We start from the raw sequence: 24,994 nt of genomic DNA, 5'->3' as shown, positions 1-24,994 counted from the left end.
ATTATGCAAGGGAATCAATTAGATGCCATTACAGGATGCTGGGTAATAAACAAAATGACATCACAATGATGGATATTAAATAAAAAGACATCACAGAATGGTAGAGTTTAAATATATTAACGTGACAGGAGGGTAGGTCACAAAGGAAATAACATCACAGTACGCTAGGTAGCAAATAACAGGATATGACAGGATGTGAAGTAATAAATGAAATGACATCACAGGATGCTGAATAAAGTATTAAAAAAACATCACAGAATGGTAGACCTTGAATAACATGACATCAGAGGATGGGAGCTACCCAGGGATATGAGATCACATTATAATAGGTAATAAGTAAGAGCACATTACAGGATGCTGGGTAAAAATAAATGACATCACAGGATGCTGCATAGGAAATAAAAAGGCGTCACAGACTGGTAGACCTTAAATAAAATGACATCAGAAGATGGGAGCTAACCAAGGAAATGCCATCACATTATGCTAGGTAATAAATTAGATTGCAAGCCAGGATGCTGGGAAAGAAATAAAATGACATCACAGGATGTTGCATAATAAAAAAAAGACGTCACAGCATGGGAGACCTAAAATGAAATGATATCAGAGGGTGAGAGTTAACAAAGGAAATGCCATCATATTATGCAAGGGAATAAATTAGATGACATTACAGGATGCTGGGTAAGAAACAAAATGACATCTCAGTGCTGTATAAGAAATAAAAAGACATCACAGAATGGTAGATTTTAAATAAATTAACATGACACGATGGTAGGTCATAAAGGAAATAACATCACAGCATGCTAGGTAATAAATAACAGGACATGACAGGATGCGACGTAATAAATCAAATGACATCATAGGATGCTGAATAAAGTATAAAAAACATCACAGAATGTTAGATCTTAAATTAAAGTGACATCAGAGGATGAGAGCTAAAATGGAAATGACATCACATTATGCAAGGTAATAAATTAGATGACATAACAGGATGCAGGGTTAGAAATAAAATGACAACACCGGATAATGGATAGTAAATAAAAAGACGTCATAGAATGGTAGACCTTAAATAAAATGACATCAGAGGATGAGAGCTAAGAAAGGAAATGCCATCACATTACGTCAGGTAATAAGTAAGAGGACATTACAGGATCGTGGATAACAAACCAAATGACATCACACAATGCTGGATAATAAATGAAAAGACGTCACACAATGGTAGACCTTAAATAAAATGACATCAGAGGATGAGAGCTAAAAAAGCAAAGGACATCACATTATGCTAGGTAAAAGTAAGAGGACATTACAGGATGCTGGGTAATAACCAAAATGACATCACAAAATGCTGGATAAAAAATAAAAAGATGTCAAAGAACGGCAGACCTTAAATAAAATTCCATCAGAGGATGACAGCTAAGAAAGGAAATGACATCACATTATGCAAGGTAATAAATAAGATGACATTACAGGATGCCAGATAAAAAATAAAAAGACGTCACTTAATGGTAGACATTAATTAAAATGACATCAGAGAATGAGAGCTAAGAAAGGAAATGACTTCACATTAAGCCAGGTAATAAGTAAGAGGACATTACAGAATGGTGAACAATAAACAAAATGACATCACAGGATGCTGGACAATAAATAAAAAGACGTCACAGAAGGGTAGACCTTAAATAATATGACATCAGAGGATGAGAGCTGAGAAAGTTAATGACATCAGATTATGCTTGGTAAAAATAAGAGGACATTACAGAATGCTGGGTAATAAACAAAATGACATCACAGGATGCTGGATAATAATAAGAAGACGTCACAGAATGGCAGACCCAAAATAAAATGACATCAGAGGATGAGAGTTAGCAAAGGAAATGCCATCACATTATGCAAGGGAATAAATTAGATGCCATTACAGGAAGCTGGGTAATAAACAAAATGACATCACAATGCTGGATATTAAAAAAAAAGACATCACAGAATGGTAGAGTTTAAATAAATTGACATGACAGGATGGTAGGTCACAAAGGAAATAACATCACAGTATGCTAGGTAGTAAATAACAGGACATGACAGGGTGCGAAGTAATAAATCAAATGACATCACAGGATGCTGAATAAAGTATAAAAAAACATCACAGAATGGTAGACTTTGAATAACGTGACATCAGAGGATGGGAGCTAAGAAAGGAAATGACATCACATTATGATAGGTAATAAATTAGATTACAATCCAGGATGCTGGGAAAGAAATAAAATGACATCACAGGATGTTGCATAATAAAAGAAAGACGTCACAGTATGGGGCCCCTAAAATGAAATGATATCAGAGGATGAGAGTTAACAAAGGAAATGCCATCATATTATGCAAGGGAATAAATTAGATGACATTACAGGATGCTGGGTAAGAAACAAAATGACATCTCAATGCTGTATAAGAAATAAAAAGACATCACAGAATGGTAGATTCTAAATAAATTGACATGACACAATGGTAGGTCAGAAAGGAAATAACATCACAGCATGCTAGGTAATAAATAACAGGATATGACAGGATGTGAAGTAATAAATGTAAATGACATCACAGGATGCTGAATAAAGTATAAAAAAACATCACAGAAGGGTAGACCTTAAATAAAGTGACATCAGAAGATTGGAGCTAACAAGGGAAATGAGATCACATTATACTAGGTAATATGTAACAGCACGTTACAGGATGCTGGGTAATAACAAAAATGACATCACAGGATGCTGAATAAAGTATAAAAAAACATCACAGAATGGTAGATCTTAAATAAAGTGACATCAGAGGATGAGAGCTAAAAAGGAAAGGACATCACATTATGCAATGTAATATATTAGATGACATAACAGGATGCTGAGTAAGAAATAAAATGACAACAGGGAATGATGGATAATAAATAAAAAGACATCACACAATGGCAGACCTTAAATAAATTGACATCAGAGGATAAGAGGTAAGAAAGGAAATGACATCACATTATGCAAGGTAATAAATTAGATGACATAACAGGATGAAGGGAAAGAAATAAAATGACAACACCGGATGATGGATAATAAATAAAAAGACGTCATAGAATGGTAGACCTTAAATAAAATGACATCAGAGGATGAGAGCTAAGAAAGGAAATGCCATCACATTACGCCAGGTGATAAGTAAGAGGACATTACAGGATGGTGGATAACAAACCAAATGACATCACACGATGCTGGATAATAAATCAAAAGACGTCACAGAAGGGTAGACCTTAAATAAAATGACATCAGAGGATGAGAGCTAAGAAAGGAAATGACATCACATTATGCTAGGTAAAAAGTAAGAGGACATTACAGGATGCTGGGTAATAACCAAAATGACATCACAAAATGCTGGATAAAAAATAAAAAGATGTCAAAGAACGGCAGACCTTAAATAAAATGACATCAGAGGATGAGAGCTAAGAAAGGAAATGCCATCACATTACGCCAGGTAATAAGTAAGAGGACATTACAGGATGGTGGATAATAAAGCAAATGACATCACACGATGCTGGATAATAAATCAAAAGACGTCACAGAATGGTAGACCATAAATAAAATGACATCAGAGGATGAGAGCTAAGAAAGGAAATGACATCACATTATGCTAGGTAAAAAGTAAGAGGACATTACAGGATGCTGGGCAATAACCAAAATGACATCACAAAATGCTGGATAAAAAATAGAAAGATGTCAAAGAACGGCAGACCTTAAATAAAATGCCATCAGATGATGACAGCTAAGAAAGGAAATGACATCACATTATGCAAGGTAATAAATAAGATGACATTACAGGATGCCGGATAAAAAATAAAAAGACGTCACTTAATGGTAGACATTAATTAAAATGACATCAGAGGATGAGAGCTAAGAAAGGAAATGACTTCACATTAAGCCAGGTAATAAGTAAGAGGACATTACAGAATGGTGGACAATAAACAAAATGATATCACAGGATGCTGGACAATAAATAAAAAGACGTCACAGAATGGTAGACCTTAAGTAATATGACATCAGAGGATGAGAACTGAGAAAGTTAATGACATCAGATTATGCTTGGTAAAAATAAGAGGACATTACAGAATGCTGGGTAATAAACAAAATGATATCACAGGATGCTGGACAATAAATAAAAAGACGTCACAGAATGGTAGACCTTAAGTAATATGACATCAGAGGATGAGAACTGAGAAAGTTAATGACATCAGATTATGCTTGGTAAAAATAAGAGGACATTACAGAATGCTGGGTAATAAACAAAATGACATCACAGGATGCTGGATAATAAACAAGAAGACGTCACAGAATGGCAGACCCCAAATAAAATGACATCAGAGGATGAGAGCTAACAAAGGAAATGCCATCACATTATGCAAGGTAATAAATTAGATGACATCACAGGATGCTGGGTAAGAAACCAAGTGACATCTCAATGCTGGATAATAAATAAAAAGACATCACAGAATGGTAGAGTTTAAATAAATTGACATGACAGGATGGTAGGTCAGAAAGGAAATAACATCACAGCATGCTAGGTAATAAATAACAGGACATGACAGGATGCGAAGTAATAAATCAAATGACATCACAGGATGCTGAATAAAGTATAAAAAAACATCACAGAATGGTAGATCTTAAATAAAGTGACATCAGAGGATGAGAGCTAAAAAGGAAAGGACATCACATTATGCAATGTAATATATTAGATGACATAACAGGATGCTGAGTAAGAAATAAAATGACAACAGGGAATGATGGATAATAAATAAAAAGACATCACACAATGGCAGACCTTAAATAAATTGACATCAGAGGATAAGAGGTAAGAAAGGAAATGACATCACATTATGCAAGGTAATAAATTAGATGACATAACAGGATGAAGGGAAAGAAATAAAATGACAACACCGGATGATGGATAATAAATAAAAAGACGTCACAGAATGGTACACCTTAAATAATATGACATCAGAGGATGAGAGCTGAGAAAGTTAATGACATCAGATTATGCTTGGTAAAAATAAGAGGACATTACAGAATGCTGGGTAATAAACAAAATGACATCACAGGATGCTGGATAATAAACAAGAAGACGTCACAGAATGGCAGACCCCAAATAAAATGACATCAGAGGATGAGAGCTAACAAAGGAAATGCCATCACATTATGCAAGGTAATAAATTAGATGACATCACAGGATGCTGGGTAAGAAACCAAGTGACATCTCAATGCTGGATAATAAATAAAAAGACATCACAGAATGGTAGAGTTTAAATAAATTGACATGACATGATGGTAGGTCACAAAGGAAATAACATCACAGTATGCTAGGTAGGAAATAACAGGATATGACAGGATGTGAAGTAATAAATGAAATGACATCACAGGATGCTGAATAAAGATTAAAAAACATCACAGAATGGTAGACCTTAAATAAAGTGACATCAGAGGATTGGAGCTAACAAGGGAAATGAGATCACATTATACTAGGTAATATGTAAGAGCACGTTACAGGATGCTGGGTAATAAAAAAAATGACATCACAGGATGCTGCATAACAAATACAAGGACGTCACAGACTGGTAGACCTTAAATAAAATGACATCAGAGGATGAGAGCTAACAAAGGAAACGCCATCACGTTATGCTAGCTAATAAATTTGATGACATTTCAGGATGCTGGGTAATAAATAGAATGACAGCACAGGATGTTGCAAAACAAATAAAAAGACGTCACAGCATGGTAGACCTAAAATGAAATGACATCAGAGGATGAGAGGTAACAAAGGAAATGCCATTACATTATGCAAGGGAATAAATTAGATGCCATGACAGGATGCTGGGTAATAAACAAAATGACATCACAATGGTGGATATTAAATAAAAAGACATCACAGAATGGTAGAGTTTAAATAAATTGACGTGACAGGATGGTAGGTCACAAAGGAAATAACATCACAGTACGCTAGGTAGCAAATGACAGGATATGACAGGATGTGAATTAATAAATGAAATGACATCACAGGATGCTGAATAAAGTATAAAAAACATCACAGAATGGTAGACCTTAAAAAAGTGACATCAGAAGATTGGAGCTAACAAGGGAAATGAGATCACATTATACTAGGTAATATGTAAGAGCACGTTACAGGATGCTGGGTAATAACAAAAATGACATCACAGAATGCTGAATAAAGTATAAAAAACATGACAGAATGGTAGATCTTAAATAAAGTGACATCAGAGGATGAGAGCTAAAAAGGAAATGACATCACATTATGCAAGGTAATATATTAGATGACATAACAGGATGCTGAGTAAGAAATAAAATGACAACACGGAATGATGGATAATAAAAAAAAAGACATCACACAATGGCAGACCTTAAATAAATTGACATCAGAGGATAAGAGGTAAGAAAGGAAATGACATCACATTATGCAAGGTAATAAATTAGATGACATAACAGGATGCAGGGTAAGAAATAAAATGACAACACAGGATGATGGATAATAAATAAAAAGACGTCATAGAATGGTAGACCTTAAATAAAATGACATCAGAGGATGAGAGCTAAGAAAGGAAATGCCATCACATTACGCCAGGTAATAAGTAAGAGGACATTACAGGATGGTGGATAACAAAGCAAATGACATCACACGATGCTGGATAATAAATCAAAAGACGTCACAGAATGGTAGACCTTAAATAAAATGACATCAGAGGATGAGAGCTAAGAAAGGAAATGACATCACATTATGCTAGGTAAAAAGTAAGAGGACATTACAGGATGCTGGGCAATAACCAAAATGACATCACAAAATGGTGGATAAAAAATAGAAAGATGTCAAAGAACGGCAGACCTTAAATAAAATGACATCAGAGGATGACAGCTAAGAAAGGAAATGACATCACATTATGCAAGGTAATAAATAAGATGACATTACAGGATGCCGGATAAAAAATAAAAAGACGTCACTTAATGGTAGACATTAATTAAAATGACATCAGAGGATGAGAGCTAAGAAAGGAAATGACTTCACATTAAGCCAGGTAATAAGTAAGAGGACATTACAGAATGGTGGACAATAAACAAAATGATATCACAGGATGCTGGACAACAAATAAAAAGACGTCACAGAATGGTAGACCTTAAGTAATATGACATCAGAGGATGAGAACTGAGAAAGTTAATGACATCAGATTATGCTTGGTAAAAATAAGAGGACATAACAGAATGGTGGGTAATAAACAAAATGACATCACAGGATGCTTGATAATAAATAAGAAGACGTCACAGAATGGCAGACCCAAAATAAATTGACATCAGAGGATGAGAGTTAACAAAGGAAATGCCATCATATTTTGCAAGGGAATAAATTACATGCCATTACAGGATGCTGGGTAATAAACAAAATGACATCACAATGCTGGATATTAAATAAAAAGACATCACAGAATGGTAGAGTTAAATAAATTGACGTGACAGGATGGTAGGTCACAAAAGAAATAACATCACAGTACGCTAGGGAGCAAATAACAGGATATGACAGGATGTGAAGTAATAAATGTAAATGACATCACAGGATGCTGAATAAAGTATAAAAAAACATCACAGAATGGTAGACCTTAAATAAAGTGACATCAGAAGATTGGAGCTAACAAGGGAAATGAGATCACATTATACTAGGTAATATGTAAGAGCACGTTACAGGATGCTGGGTAATAACAAAAATGACATCAGAGGATGCTGAATAAAGTATAAAAAAACATCACAGAATGGTAGATCTTAAATAAAGTGACATCAGAGGATGAGAGCTAAAAAGGAAATGACATCACATTATGCAAGGTAATATATTAGATGACATAACAGGATGCTGAGTAAGAAATAAAATGACAACACGGAATGGTGGATAATAAATAAAAAGACATCACACAATGGCAGACCTTAAATAAATTGACATCAGAGGATAAGAGGTAAGAAAGGAAATGACATCACATTATGCAAGGTAATAAATTAGATGACATAACAGGATGAAGGGAAAGAAATAAAATGACAACACAGGATGATGGATAATAAACAAGAAGACGTCACAGAATGGCAGACCCCAAATAAAATGACATCAGAGGATGAGAGCTAACAAAGGAAATGCCATCACATTATGCAAGGTAATAAATTAGATGACATCACAGGATGCTGGGTAAGAAACCAAGTGACATCTCAATGCTGGATAATAAATAAAAAGACATCACAGAATGGTAGAGTTTAAATAAATTGACATGACATGATGGTAGGTCACAAAGGAAATAACATCACAGTATGCTAGGTAGCAAATAACAGGATATGACAGGATGTGAAGTAATAAATGAAATGACATCACAGGATGCTGACTAAAGTATAAAAAACCTCACAGAATGGTAGACCTTAAATAAAGTGACATCAGAAGATTGGAGCTAACAAGGGAAATGAGATCACATTATACTAGGTAATATGTAAGAGCACGTTACAGGATGCTGGGTAACAACAAAAATGACATCACAGGATGCTGAATAAAGTATAAAAAAACATCACAGAATGGTAGATCTTAAATAAAGTGACATCAGAGGATGAGAGCTAAAAAGGAAATGACATCACATTATGCAAGGTAATATATTAGATGACATAACAGGATGCTGAGTAAGAAATAAAATGACAACACGGAATGATGGATAATAAATAAAAAGACATCACACAATGGCAGACCTTAAATAAATTGACATCAGAGGATAAGAGGTAAGAAAGGAAATGACATCACATTATGCAAGGTAATAAATTAGATGACATAACAGGATGAAGGGAAAGAAATAAAATGACAACACAGGATGATGGATAATAAATAAAAAGACGTCATAGAATGGTAGACCTTAAATAAAATGACATCAGAGGATGAGAGCTAAGAAAGGAAATGCCATCACATTACGCCAGGTGATAAGTAAGAGGACATTACAGGATGGTGGATAACAAACCAAATGACATCACACGATGCTGGATAATAAATCAAAAGACGTCACAGAATGGTAGACCTTAAATAAAATGACATCAGAGGATGAGAGCTAAGAAAGGAAATGACATCACATTATGCTAGGTAAAATGTAAGAGGACATTACAGGATGCTGGGTAATAACCAAAATGACATCACAAAATGCTGGATAAAAAATAAAAAGATGTCAAAGAACGGCAGACCTTAAATAAAATGACATCAGAGGATGACAGCTAAGAAAGGAAATGACATCACATTATGCAAGGTAATAAATAAGATGACATTACAGGATGCCGGATAAAAAATAAAAAGACGTCACTTAATGGTAGACATTAATTAAAATGACATCAGAGGATGAGAGCTAAGAAAGGAAATGACTTCACATTAAGCCAGGTAATAAGTAAGAGGACATTGCAGAATGGTGGACAATAAACAAAATGACATCACAGGATGCTGGACAATAAATAAAAAGACGTCACAAAATGGTACACCTTAAATAATATGACATTAGAGGATGAGAGCTGAGAAAGTTAATGACATCAGATTATGCATGGTAAAAATAAGAGGACATTACAGAATGCAGGGTAATAAACAAAATGACATCACAGGATGCTGGATAATAAACAAGAAGACGTCACAGAATGGCAGACCCCAAATAAAATGACATCAGAGGATGAGAGCTAACAAAGGAAATGTCATCACATTATGCAAGGTAATAAATTAGATGACATCACAGGATGCTGGGTAAGAAACCAAGTGACATCTCAATGCTGGATAATAAATAAAAAGACATCACAGAATGGTAGAGTTTAAATAAATTGACATGACATGATGGTAGGTCACAAAGGAAATAACATCACAGTATGCTAGGTAGCAAATAAGAGGATATGACAGGATGTGAAGTAATAAATAAAATAACATCACAGGATGCTGAATAAATTATAAAAAAACATCACAGAATGGTAGACCTTAAATAAAGTGACATCAGAAGATTGGAGCTAACAAGGGAAATGAGATCACATTATACTAGGTAATATGTAAGAGCATGTTACAGGATGCTGGGTAATAAAAAAAATGACATCACAGGATGCTGCATAACAAATACAAGGACGTCACAGACTGGTAGACCTTAAATAAAATGACATCAGAGGATGAGAGCTAACAAAGGAAACGCCATCACGTTATGCTAGCTAATAAATTTGATGACATTTCAGGATGCTGGGTAATAAATAGAATGACAGCACAGGATGTTGCAAAACAAATAAAAAGACGTCACAGCATGGTAGACCTAAAATGAAATGACATCAGAGGATGAGAGGTAACAAAGGAAATGCCATCACATTATGCAAGGGAATAAATTAGATGCCATGACAGGATGCTGGGTAATAAACAAAATGACATCACAATGCTGGATATTAAATAAAAAGACATCACAGAATGGTAGAGTTTAAATAAATTGACGTGACAGGATGGTAGGTCACAAAGGAAATAACATCACAGTACGCTAGGTAGCAAATGACTGGATATGACAGGATGTGAATTAATAAATGAAATGACATCACAGGATGCTGAATAAAGTATAAAAAACATCACAGAATGGTAGACCTTAAAAAAGTGACATCAGAATATTGGAGCTAACAAGGGAAATGAGATCACATTATACTAGGTAATATGTAAGAGCACGTTACAGGATGCTGGGTAATAAAAAAAATGACATCACAGAATGCTGAATAAAGTATAAAAAACATGACAGAATGGTAGATCTTAAATAAAGTGACATCAGAGGATGAGAGCTAAAAAGGAAATGACATCACATTATGCAAGGTAATATATTAGATGACATAACAGGATGCTGAGTAAGAAATAAAATGACAACACGGAATGATGGATAATAAAAAAAAAGACATCACACAATAGCAGACCTTAAATAAATTGACATCAGAGGATAAGAGGTAAGAAAGGAAATGACATCACATTATGCAAGGTAATAAATTAGATGACATAACAGGATGCAGGGTAAGAAATAAAATGACAACACCGGATGATGGATAATAAATAAAAAGACGTCATAGAATGGTAGACCTTAAATAAAATGACATCAGAGGATGAGAGCTAAGAAAGGAAATGCCATCACATTACGCCAGGTAATAAGTAAGAGGACATTACAGGATGGTGGATAACAAAGCAAATGACATCACACGATGCTGGATAATAAATCAAAAGACGTCACAGAATGGTAGACCTTAAATAAAATGACATCAGAGGATGAGAGCTAAGAAAGGAAATGACATCACATTATGCTAGGTAAAAAGTAAGAGGACATTACAGGATGCTGGGCAATAACCAAAATGACATCACAAAATGGTGGATAAAAAATAGAAAGATGTCAAAGAACGGCAGACCTTAAATAAAATGCCATCAGAGGATGACAGCTAAGAAAGGAAATGACATCACATTATGCAAGGTAATAAATAAGATGACATTACAGGATGCCGGATAAAAAATAAAAAGACGTCACTTAATGGTAGACATTAATTAAAATGACATCAGAGGATGAGAGCTAAGAAAGGAAATGACTTCACATTAAGCCAGGTAATAAGTAAGAGGACATTACAGAATGGTGGACAATAAACAAAATGATATCACAGGATGCTGGACAACAAATAAAAAGACGTCACAGAATGGTAGACCTTAAGTAATATGACATCAGACGATGAGAACTGAGAAAGTTAATGACATCAGATTATGCTTGGTAAAAATAAGAGGACATAACAGAATGGTGGGTAATAAACAAAATGACATCACAGGATGCTTGATAATAAATAAGAAGATGTCACAGAATGGCAGACCCAAAATAAAATGACATCAGAGGATGAGAGTTAACAAAGGAAATGCCATCATATTTTGCAAGGGAATAAATTACATGCCATTACAGGATGCTGGGTAATAAACAAAATGACATCACAATGCTGGATATTAAATAAAAAGACATCACAGAATGGTAGAGTTTAAATAAATTGACGTGACAGGATGGTAGGTCACAAAAGAAATAACATCACAGTACGCTAGGGAGCAAATAACAGGATATGACAGGATGTGAAGTAATAAATGTAAATGACATCACAGGATGCTGAATAAAGTATAAAAAAACATCACAGAATGGTAGACCTTAAATAAAGTGACATCAGAAGATTGGAGCTAACAAGGGAAATGAGATCACATTATACTAGGTAATATGTAAGAGCACGTTACAGGATGCTGGGTAATAACAAAAATGACATCAGAGGATGCTGAATAAAGTATAAAAAACCATCACAGAATGGTAGATCTTAAATAAAGTGACATCAGAGGATGAGAGCTAAAAAGGAAATGACATCACATTATGCAAGGTAATATATTAGATGACATAACAGGATGCTGAGTAAGAAATAAAATGACAACACAGAATGATGGATAATAAATAAAAAGACATCACACAATGGCAGACCTTAAATAAATTGCCATCAGAGGATAAGAGGTAAGAAAGGAAATGACATCACATTATGCAAGGTAATAAATTAGATGACATAACAGGATGCAGGGTAAGAAATAAAATGAAAACACCGGATGATGGCTAATAAATAAAAAGACGTCATAGAATGGTAGACCTTAAATAAAATGACATCAGAGGATGAGAGCTAAGAAAGGAAATGACATCACATTATTCTAGGTAAAACGTAAGAGGACATTACAGGATGCTGGGCAATAACCAAAATGACATCACAAAATGGTGGATAAAAAATAAAAAGATGTCAAAGAACGGCAGACCTTAAATAAAATGACATCAGAGGATGACAGCTAAGAAAGGAAATGACATCACATTATGCAAGGTAATAAATAAGATGACATTACAGGATGCCGGATAAAAAATAAAAAGACGTCACTTAATGGTAGACATTAATTAAAATGACATCAGAGGATGAGAGCTAAGAAAGGAAATGACTTCACATTAAGCCAGGTAATTAGTTAGAGGAAATTACAGAATGGTGGACAATAAACAAAATGACATCACAGGATGCTGGACAATAAATAAAAAGACGTCACAGAATGGTAGACCTTAAATAATATGACATCAGAGGATGAGAGCTGAGAAAGTTAATGACATCAGATTATGCTTGGTAAAAATAAGAGGACATTACAGAATGCTGGGTAATAAACAAAATGACATCACAGTATGCTGGATAATAAATAAGAAGACGTCACAGAATGGCAGACCCAAAATAAAATGACATCAGAGGATGAGAGTTAACAAAGGAAATGCCATCATATTATGCAAGGGAATCAATTAGATGCCATTACAGGATGCTGGGTAATAAACAAAATGACATCACAATGATGGATATTAAATAAAAAGACATCACAGAATGGTAGAGTTTAAATATATTAACGTGACAGGAGGGTAGGTCACAAAGGAAATAACATCACAGTACGCTAGGTAGCAAATAACAGGATATGACAGGATGTGAAGTAATAAATGAAATGACATCACAGGATGCTGAATAAAGTATTAAAAAAACATCACAGAATGGTAGACCTTGAATAACGTGACATCAGAGGATGGGAGCTACCCAGGGATATGAGATCACATTATAATAGGTAATAAGTAAGAGCACATTACAGGATGCTGGGTAAAAATAAATGACATCACAGGATGCTGCATAGGAAATAAAAAGGCGTCACAGACTGGTAGACCTTAAATAAAATGACATCAGAAGATGGGAGCTAACCAAGGAAATGCCATCACATTATGCTAGGTAATAAATTAGATTGCAAGCCAGGATGCTGGGAAAGAAATAAAATGACATCACAGGATGTTGCATAATAAAAAAAAGACGTCACAGCATGGGAGACCTAAAATGAAATGATATCAGAGGGTGAGAGTTAACAAAGGAAATGCCATCATATTATGCAAGGGAATAAATTAGATGACATTACAGGATGCTGGGTAAGAAACAAAATGACATCTCAGTGCTGTATAAGAAATAAAAAGACATCACAGAATGGTAGATTTTAAATAAATTAACATGACACGATGGTAGGTCATAAAGGAAATAACATCACAGCATGCTAGGTAATAAATAACAGGACATGACAGGATGCGACGTAATAAATCAAATGACATCATAGGATGCTGAATAAAGTATAAAAAACATCACAGAATGTTAGATCTTAAATTAAAGTGACATCAGAGGATGAGAGCTAAAATGGAAATGACATCACATTATGCAAGGTAATAAATTAGATGACATAACAGGATGCAGGGTTAGAAATAAAATGACAACACCGGATAATGGATAGTAAATAAAAAGACGTCATAGAATGGTAGACCTTAAATAAAATGACATCAGAGGATGAGAGCTAAGAAAGGAAATGCCATCACATTACGTCAGGTAATAAGTAAGAGGACATTACAGGATCGTGGATAACAAACCAAATGACATCACACAATGCTGGATAATAAATGAAAAGACGTCACACAATGGTAGACCTTAAATAAAATGACATCAGAGGATGAGAGCTAAAAAAGCAAAGGACATCACATTATGCTAGGTAAAAGTAAGAGGACATTACAGGATGCTGGGTAATAACCAAAATGACATCACAAAATGCTGGATAAAAAATAAAAAGATGTCAAAGAACGGCAGACCTTAAATAAAATTCCATCAGAGGATGACAGCTAAGAAAGGAAATGACATCACATTATGCAAGGTAATAAATAAGATGACATTACAGGATGCCAGATAAAAAATAAAAAGACGTCACTTAATGGTAGACATTAATTAAAATGACATCAGAGAATGAGAGCTAAGAAAGGAAATGACTTCACATTAAGCCAGGTAATAAGTAAGAGGACATTACAGAATGGTGAACAATAAACAAAATGACATCACAGGATGCTGGACAATAAATAAAAAGACGTCACAGAATGGTAGACCTTAAATAATATGACATCAGAGGATGAGAGCTGAGAAAGTTAATGACATCAGATTATGCTTGGTAAAAATAAGAGGACATTACAGAATGCTGGGTAATAAACAAAATGACATCACAGGATGCTGGATAATAATAAGAAGACGTCACAGAATGGCAGACCCAAAATAAAATGACATCAGAGGATGAGAGTTAGCAAAGGAAATGCCATCACATTATGCAAGGGAATAAATTAGATGCCATTACAGGATGCTGGGTAATAAACAAAATGACATCACAATGCTGGATATTAAAAAAAAAGACATCACAGAATGGTAGAGTTTAAATAAATTGACATGACAGGATGGTAGGTCACAAAGGAAATAACATCACAGTATGCTAGGTAGTAAATAACAGGACATGACAGGGTGCGAAGTAATAAATCAAATGACATCACAGGATGCTGAATAAAGTATAAAAAAACATCACAGAATGGTAGACTTTGAATAACGTGACATCAGAGGATGGGAGCTAAGAAAGGAAATGACATCACATTATGATAGGTAATAAATTAGATTACAATCCAGGATGCTGGGAAAGAAATAAAATGACATCACAGGATGTTGCATAATAAAAGAAAGACGTCACAGTATGGGGCCCCTAAAATGAAATGATATCAGAGGATGAGAGTTAACAAAGGAAATGCCATCATATTATGCAAGGGAATAAATTAGATGACATTACAGGATGCTGGGTAAGAAACAAAATGACATCTCAATGCTGTATAAGAAATAAAAAGACATCACAGAATGGTAGATTCTAAATAAATTGACATGACACAATGGTAGGTCAGAAAGGAAATAACATCACAGCATGCTAGGTAATAAATAACAGGATATGACAGGATGTGAAGTAATAAATGTAAATGACATCACAGGATGCTGAATAAAGTATAAAAAAACATCACAGAAGGGTAGACCTTAAATAAAGTGACATCAGAAGATTGGAGCTAACAAGGGAAATGAGATCACATTATACTAGGTAATATGTAACAGCACGTTACAGGATGCTGGGTAATAACAAAAATGACATCACAGGATGCTGAATAAAGTATAAAAAAACATCACAGAATGGTAGATCTTAAATAAAGTGACATCAGAGGATGAGAGCTAAAAAGGAAAGGACATCACATTATGCAATGTAATATATTAGATGACATAACAGGATGCTGAGTAAGAAATAAAATGACAACAGGGAATGATGGATAATAAATAAAAAGACATCACACAATGGCAGACCTTAAATAAATTGACATCAGAGGATAAGAGGTAAGAAAGGAAATGACATCACATTATGCAAGGTAATAAATTAGATGACATAACAGGATGAAGGGAAAGAAATAAAATGACAACACCGGATGATGGATAATAAATAAAAAGACGTCATAGAATGGTAGACCTTAAATAAAATGACATCAGAGGATGAGAGCTAAGAAAGGAAATGCCATCACATTACGCCAGGTGATAAGTAAGAGGACATTACAGGATGGTGGATAACAAACCAAATGACATCACACGATGCTGGATAATAAATCAAAAGACGTCACAGAAGGGTAGACCTTAAATAAAATGACATCAGAGGATGAGAGCTAAGAAAGGAAATGACATCACATTATGCTAGGTAAAAAGTAAGAGGACATTACAGGATGCTGGGTAATAACCAAAATGACATCACAAAATGCTGGATAAAAAATAAAAAGATGTCAAAGAACGGCAGACCTTAAATAAAATGACATCAGAGGATGAGAGCTAAGAAAGGAAATGCCATCACATTACGCCAGGTAATAAGTAAGAGGACATTACAGGATGGTGGATAATAAAGCAAATGACATCACACGATGCTGGATAATAAATCAAAAGACGTCACAGAATGGTAGACCATAAATAAAATGACATCAGAGGATGAGAGCTAAGAAAGGAAATGACATCACATTATGCTAGGTAAAAAGTAAGAGGACATTACAGGATGCTGGGCAATAACCAAAATGACATCACAAAATGCTGGATAAAAAATAGAAAGATGTCAAAGAACGGCAGACCTTAAATAAAATGCCATCAGATGATGACAGCTAAGAAAGGAAATGACATCACATTATGCAAGGTAATAAATAAGATGACATTACAGGATGCCGGATAAAAAATAAAAAGACGTCACTTAATGGTAGACATTAATTAAAATGACATCAGAGGATGAGAGCTAAGAAAGGAAATGACTTCACATTAAGCCAGGTAATAAGTAAGAGGACATTACAGAATGGTGGACAATAAACAAAATGATATCACAGGATGCTGGACAATAAATAAAAAGACGTCACAGAATGGTAGACCTTAAGTAATATGACATCAGAGGATGAGAACTGAGAAAGTTAATGACATCAGATTATGCTTGGTAAAAATAAGAGGACATTACAGAATGCTGGGTAATAAACAAAATGATATCACAGGATGCTGGACAATAAATAAAAAGACGTCACAGAATGGTAGACCTTAAGTAATATGACATCAGAGGATGAGAACTGAGAAAGTTAATGACATCAGATTATGCTTGGTAAAAATAAGAGGACATTACAGAATGCTGGGTAATAAACAAAATGACATCACAGGATGCTGGATAATAAACAAGAAGACGTCACAGAATGGCAGACCCCAAATAAAATGACATCAGAGGATGAGAGCTAACAAAGGAAATGCCATCACATTATGCAAGGTAATAAATTAGATGACATCACAGGATGCTGGGTAAGAAACCAAGTGACATCTCAATGCTGGATAATAAATAAAAAGACATCACAGAATGGTAGAGTTTAAATAAATTGACATGACCCGATGGTAGGTCAGAAAGGAAATAACATCACAGCATGCTAGGTAATAAATAACAGGACATGACAGGATGCGAAGTAATAAATCAAATGACATCACAGGATGCTGAATAAAGTATAAAAAAACATCACAGAATGGTAGATCTTAAATAAAGTGACATCAGAGGATGAGAGCTAAAAAGGAAAGGACATCACATTATGCAATGTAATATATTAGATGACATAACAGGATGCTGAGTAAGAAATAAAATGACAACAGGGAATGATGGATAATAAATAAAAAGACATCACACAATGGCAGACCTTAAATAAATTGACATCAGAGGATAAGAGGTAAGAAAGGAAATGACATCACATTATGCAAGGTAATAAATTAGATGACATAACAGGATGAAGGGAAAGAAATAAAATGACAACACCGGATGATGGATAATAAATAAAAAGACGTCATAGAATGGTAGACCTTAAATAAAATGACATCAGAGGATGAGAGCTAAGAAAGGAAATGCCATCACATTACGCCAGGTGATAAGTAAGAGGACATTACAGGATGGTGGATAACAAACCAAATGACATCACACGATGCTGGATAATAAATCAAAAGACGTCACAGAAGGGTAGACCTTAAATAAAATGACATCAGAGGATGAGAGCTAAGAAAGGAAATGACATCACATTATGCTAGGTAAAAAGTAAGAGGACATTACAGGATGCTGGGTAATAACCAAAATGACATCACAAAATGCTGGATAAAAAATAAAAAGATGTCAAAGAACGGCAGACCTTAAATAAAATGACATCAGAGGATGACAGCTAAGAAAGGAAATGACATCACATTATGCAAGGTAATAAATAAGATGACATTACAGGATGCCGGATAAAAAATAAAAAGACGTCACTTAATGGTAGACATTAATTAAAATGACATCAGAGGATGAGAGCTAAGAAAGGAAATGACATCACATTAAGCCAGGTAATAAGTAAGAGGACATTGCAGAATGGTGGACAATAAACAAAATGACATCACAGGATGCTGGACAATAAATAAAAAGACGTCACAGAATGGTACACCTTAAATAATATGACATCAGAGGATGAGAGCTGAGAAAGTTAATGACATCAGATTATGCTTGGTAAAAATAAGAGGACATTACAGAATGCTGGGTAATAAACAAAATGACATCACAGGATGCTGGATAATAAACAAGAAGACGTCACAGAATGGCAGACCCCAAATAAAATGACATCAGAGGATGAGAGCTAACAAAGGAAATGCCATCACATTATGCAAGGTAATAAATTAGATGACATCACAGGATGCTGGGTAAGAAACCAAGTGACATCTCAATGCTGGATAATAAATAAAAAGACATCACAGAATGGTAGAGTTTAAATAAATTGACATGACATGATGGTAGGTCACAAAGGAAATAACATCACAGTATGCTAGGTAGCAAATAACAGGATATGACAGGATGTGAAGTAATAAATGAAATGACATCACAGGATGCTGAATAAAGATTAAAAAACATCACAGAATGGTAGACCTTAAATAAAGTGACATCAGAGGATTGGAGCTAACAAGGGAAATGAGATCACATTATACTAGGTAATATGTAAGAGCACGTTACAGGATGCTGGGTAATAAAAAAAATGACATCACAGGATGCTGCATAACAAATACAAGGACGTCACAGACTGGTAGACCTTAAATAAAATGACATCAGAGGATGAGAGCTAACAAAGGAAACGCCATCACGTTATGCTAGCTAATAAATTTGATGACATTTCAGGATGCTGGGTAATAAATAGAATGACAGCACAGGATGTTGCAAAACAAATAAAAAGACGTCACAGCATGGTAGACCTAAAATGAAATGACATCAGAGGATGAGAGGTAACAAAGGAAATGCCATTACATTATGCAAGGGAATAAATTAGATGCCATGACAGGATGCTGGGTAATAAACAAAATGACATCACAATGGTGGATATTAAATAAAAAGACATCACAGAATGGTAGAGTTTAAATAAATTGACGTGACAGGATGGTAGGTCACAAAGGAAATAACATCACAGTACGCTAGGTAGCAAATGACAGGATATGACAGGATGTGAATTAATAAATGAAATGACATCACAGGATGCTGAATAAAGTATAAAAAACATCACAGAATGGTAGACCTAAAAAAGTGACATCAGAAGATTGGAGCTAACAGGGGAAATGAGATCACATTATACTAGGTAATATGTAAGAGCACGTTACAGGATGCTGGGTAATAACAAAAATGACATCACAGAATGCTGAATAAAGTATAAAAAACATGACAGAATGGTAGATCTTAAATAAAGTGACATCAGAGGATGAGAGCTAAAAAGGAAATGACATCACATTATGCAAGGTAATATATTAGATGACATAACAGGATGCTGAGTAAGAAATAAAATGACAACACGGAATGATGGATAATAAAAAAAAAGACATCACACAATGGCAGACCTTAAATAAATTGACATCAGAGGATAAGAGGTAAGAAAGGAAATGACATCACATTATGCAAGGTAATAAATTAGATGACATAACAGGATGCAGGGTAAGAAATAAAATGACAACACAGGATGATGGATAATAAATAAAAAGACGTCATAGAATGGTAGACCTTAAATAAAATGACATCAGAGGATGAGAGCTAAGAAAGGAAATGCCATCACATTACGCCAGTTAATAAGTAAGAGGACATTACAGGATGGTGGATAACAAAGCAAATGACATCACACGATGCTGGATAATAAATCAAAAGACGTCACAGAATGGTAGACCTTAAATAAAATGACATCAGAGGATGAGAGCTAAGAAAGGAAATGACATCACATTATGCTAGGTAAAAAGTAAGAGGACATTACAGGATGCTGGGCAATAACCAAAATGACATCACAAAATGGTGGATAAAAAATAGAAAGATGTCAAAGAACGGCAGACCTTAAATAAAATGCCATCAGAGGATGACAGCTAAGAAAGGAAATGACATCACATTATGCAAGGTAATAAATAAGATGACATTACAGGATGCCGGATAAAAAATAAAAAGACGTCACTTAATGGTAGACATTAATTAAAATGACATCAGAGGATGAGAGCTAAGAAAGGAAATGACTTCACATTAAGCCAGGTAATAAGTAAGAGGACATTACAGAATGGTGGACAATAAACAAAATGATATCACAGGATGCTGGACAACAAATAAAAAGACGTCACAGAATGGTAGACCTTAAGTAATATGACATCAGAGGATGAGAACTGAGAAAGTTAATGACATCAGATTATGCTTGGTAAAAATAAGAGGACATAACAGAATGGTGGGTAATAAACAAAATGACATCACAGGATGCTTGATAATAAATAAGAAGACGTCACAGAATGGCAGACCCAAAATAAAATGACATCAGAGGATGAGAGTTAACAAAGGAAATGCCATCATATTTTGCAAGGGAATAAATTACATGCCATTACAGGATGCTGGGTAATAAACAAAATGACATCACAATGCTGGATATTAAATAAAAAGACATCACAGAATGGTAGAGTTTAAATAAATTGACGTGACAGGATGGTAGGTCACAAAAGAAATAACATCACAGTACGCTAGGGAGCAAATAACAGGATATGACAGGATGTGAAGTAATAAATGTAAATGACATCACAGGATGCTGAATAAAGTATAAAAAAACATCACAGAATGGTAGACCTTAAATAAAGTGACATCAGAAGATTGGAGCTAACAAGGGAAATGAGATCACATTATACTAGGTAATATGTAAGAGCACGTTACAGGATGCTGGGTAATAACAAAAATGACATCAGAGGATGTTGAATAAAGTATAAAAAAACATCACAGAATGGTAGATCTTAAATAAAGTGACATCAGAGGATGAGAGCTAAAAAGGAAATGACATCACATTATGCAAGGTAATATATTAGATGACATAACAGGATGCTGAGTAAGAAATAAAATGACAACACGGAATGGTGGATAATAAATAAAAAGACATCACACAATGGCAGACCTTAAATAAATTGACATCAGAGGATAAGAGGTAAGAAAGGAAATGACATCACATTATGCAAGGTAATAAATTAGATGACATAACAGGATGAAGGGAAAGAAATAAAATGACAACACAGGATGATGGATAATAAACAAGAAGACGTCACAGAATGGCAGACCCCAAATAAAATGACATCAGAGGATGAGAGCTAACAAAGGAAATGCCATCACATTATGCAAGGTAATAAATTAGATGACATCACAGGATGCTGGGTAAGAAACCAAGTGACATCTCAATGCTGGATAATAAATAAAAAGACATCACAGAATGGTAGAGTTTAAATAAATTGACATGACATGATGGTAGGTCACAAAGGAAATAACATCACAGTATGCTAGGTAGCAAATAACAGGATATGACAGGATGTGAAGTAATAAATGAAATGACATCACAGGATGCTGACTAAAGTATAAAAAACCTCACAGAATGGTAGACCTTAAATAAAGTGACATCAGAAGATTGGAGCTAACAAGGGAAATGAGATCACATTATACTAGGTAATATGTAAGAGCACGTTACAGGATGCTGGGTAACAACAAAAATGACATCACAGGATGCTGAATAAAGTATAAAAAAACATCACAGAATGGTAGATCTTAAATAAAGTGACATCAGAGGATGAGAGCTAAAAAGGAAATGACATCACATTATGCAAGGTAATATATTAGATGACATAACAGGATGCTGAGTAAGAAATAAAATGACAACACGGAATGATGGATAATAAATAAAAAGACATCACACAATGGCAGACCTTAAATAAATTGACATCAGAGGATAAGAGGTAAGAAAGGAAATGACATCACATTATGCAAGGTAATAAATTAGATGACATAACAGGATGAAGGGAAAGAAATAAAATGACAACACAGGATGATGGATAATAAATAAAAAGACGTCATAGAATGGTAGACCTTAAATAAAATGACATCAGAGGATGAGAGCTAAGAAAGGAAATGCCATCACATTACGCCAGGTGATAAGTAAGAGGACATTACAGGATGGTGGATAACAAACCAAATGACATCACACGATGCTGGATAATAAATCAAAAGACGTCACAGAATGGTAGACCTTAAATAAAATGACATCAGAGGATGAGAGCTAAGAAAGGAAATGACATCACATTATGCTAGGTAAAATGTAAGAGGACATTACAGGATGCTGGGTAATAACCAAAATGACATCACAAAATGCTGGATAAAAAATAAAAAGATGTCAAAGAACGGCAGACCTTAAATAAAATGACATCAGAGGATGACAGCTAAGAAAGGAAATGACATCACATTATGCAAGGTAATAAATAAGATGACATTACAGGATGCCGGATAAAAAATAAAAAGACGTCACTTAATGGTAGACATTAATTAAAATGACATCAGAGGATGAGAGCTAAGAAAGGAAATGACTTCACATTAAGCCAGGTAATAAGTAAGAGGACATTGCAGAATGGTGGACAATAAACAAAATGACATCACAGGATGCTGGACAATAAATAAAAAGACGTCACAAAATGGTACACCTTAAATAATATGACATTAGAGGATGAGAGCTGAGAAAGTTAATGACATCAGATTATGCATGGTAAAAATAAGAGGACATTACAGAATGCAGGGTAATAAACAAAATGACATCACAGGATGCTGGATAATAAACAAGAAGACGTCACAGAATGGCAGACCCCAAATAAAATGACATCAGAGGATGAGAGCTAACAAAGGAAATGCCATCACATTATGCAAGGTAATAAATTAGATGACATCACAGGATGCTGGGTAAGAAACCAAGTGACATCTCAATGCTGGATAATAAATAAAAAGACATCACAGAATGGTAGAGTTTAAATAAATTGACATGACATGATGGTAGGTCACAAAGGAAATAACATCACAGTATGCTAGGTAGCAAATAAGAGGATATGACAGGATGTGAAGTAATAAATAAAATAACATCACAGGATGCTGAATAAATTATAAAAAAACATCACAGAATGGTAGACCTTAAATAAAGTGACATCAGAAGATTGGAGCTAACAAGGGAAATGAGATCACATTATACCAGGTAATATGTAAGAGCATGTTACAGGATGCTGGGTAATAAAAAAAATGACATCACAGGATGCTGCATAACAAATACAAGGACGTCACAGACTGGTAGACCTTAAATAAAATGACATCAGAGGATGAGAGCTAACAAAGGAAACGCCATCACGTTATGCTAGCTAATAAATTTGATGACATTTCAGGATGCTGGGTAATAAATAGAATGACAGCACAGGATGTTGCAAAACAAATAAAAAGACGTCACAGCATGGTAGACCTAAAATGAAATGACATCAGAGGATGAGAGGTAACAAAGGAAATGCCATCACATTATGCAAGGGAATAAATTAGATGCCATGACAGGATGCTGGGTAATAAACAAAATGACATCACAATGCTGGATATTAAATAAAAAGACATCACAGAATGGTAGAGTTTAAATAAATTGACGTGACAGGATGGTAGGTCACAAAGGAAATAACATCACAGTACACTAGGTAGCAAATGACTGGATATGACAGGATGTGAATTAATAAATGAAATGACATCACAGGATGCTGAATAAAGTATAAAAAACATCACAGAATGGTAGACCTTAAAAAAGTGACATCAGAATATTGGAGCTAACAAGGGAAATGAGATCACATTATACTAGGTAATATGTAAGAGCACGTTACAGGATGCTGGGTAATAAAAAAAATGACATCACAGAATGCTGAATAAAGTATAAAAAACATGACAGAATGGTAGATCTTAAATAAAGTGACATCAGAGGATGAGAGCTAAAAAGGAAATGACATCACATTATGCAAGGTAATATATTAGATGACATAACAGGATGCTGAGTAAGAAATAAAATGACAACACGGAATGATGGATAATAAAAAAAAAGACATCACACAATAGCAGACCTTAAATAAATTGACATCAGAGGATAAGAGGTAAGAAAGGAAATGACATCACATTA

Source organism: Notamacropus eugenii, chromosome X (genome assembly GCF_028372415.1).
Source record: "Notamacropus eugenii isolate mMacEug1 chromosome X, mMacEug1.pri_v2, whole genome shotgun sequence".
Classification (NCBI taxonomy): Eukaryota; Metazoa; Chordata; class Mammalia; order Diprotodontia; family Macropodidae; genus Notamacropus; species Notamacropus eugenii.
This window is presented reverse-complemented; position numbering follows the sequence as displayed.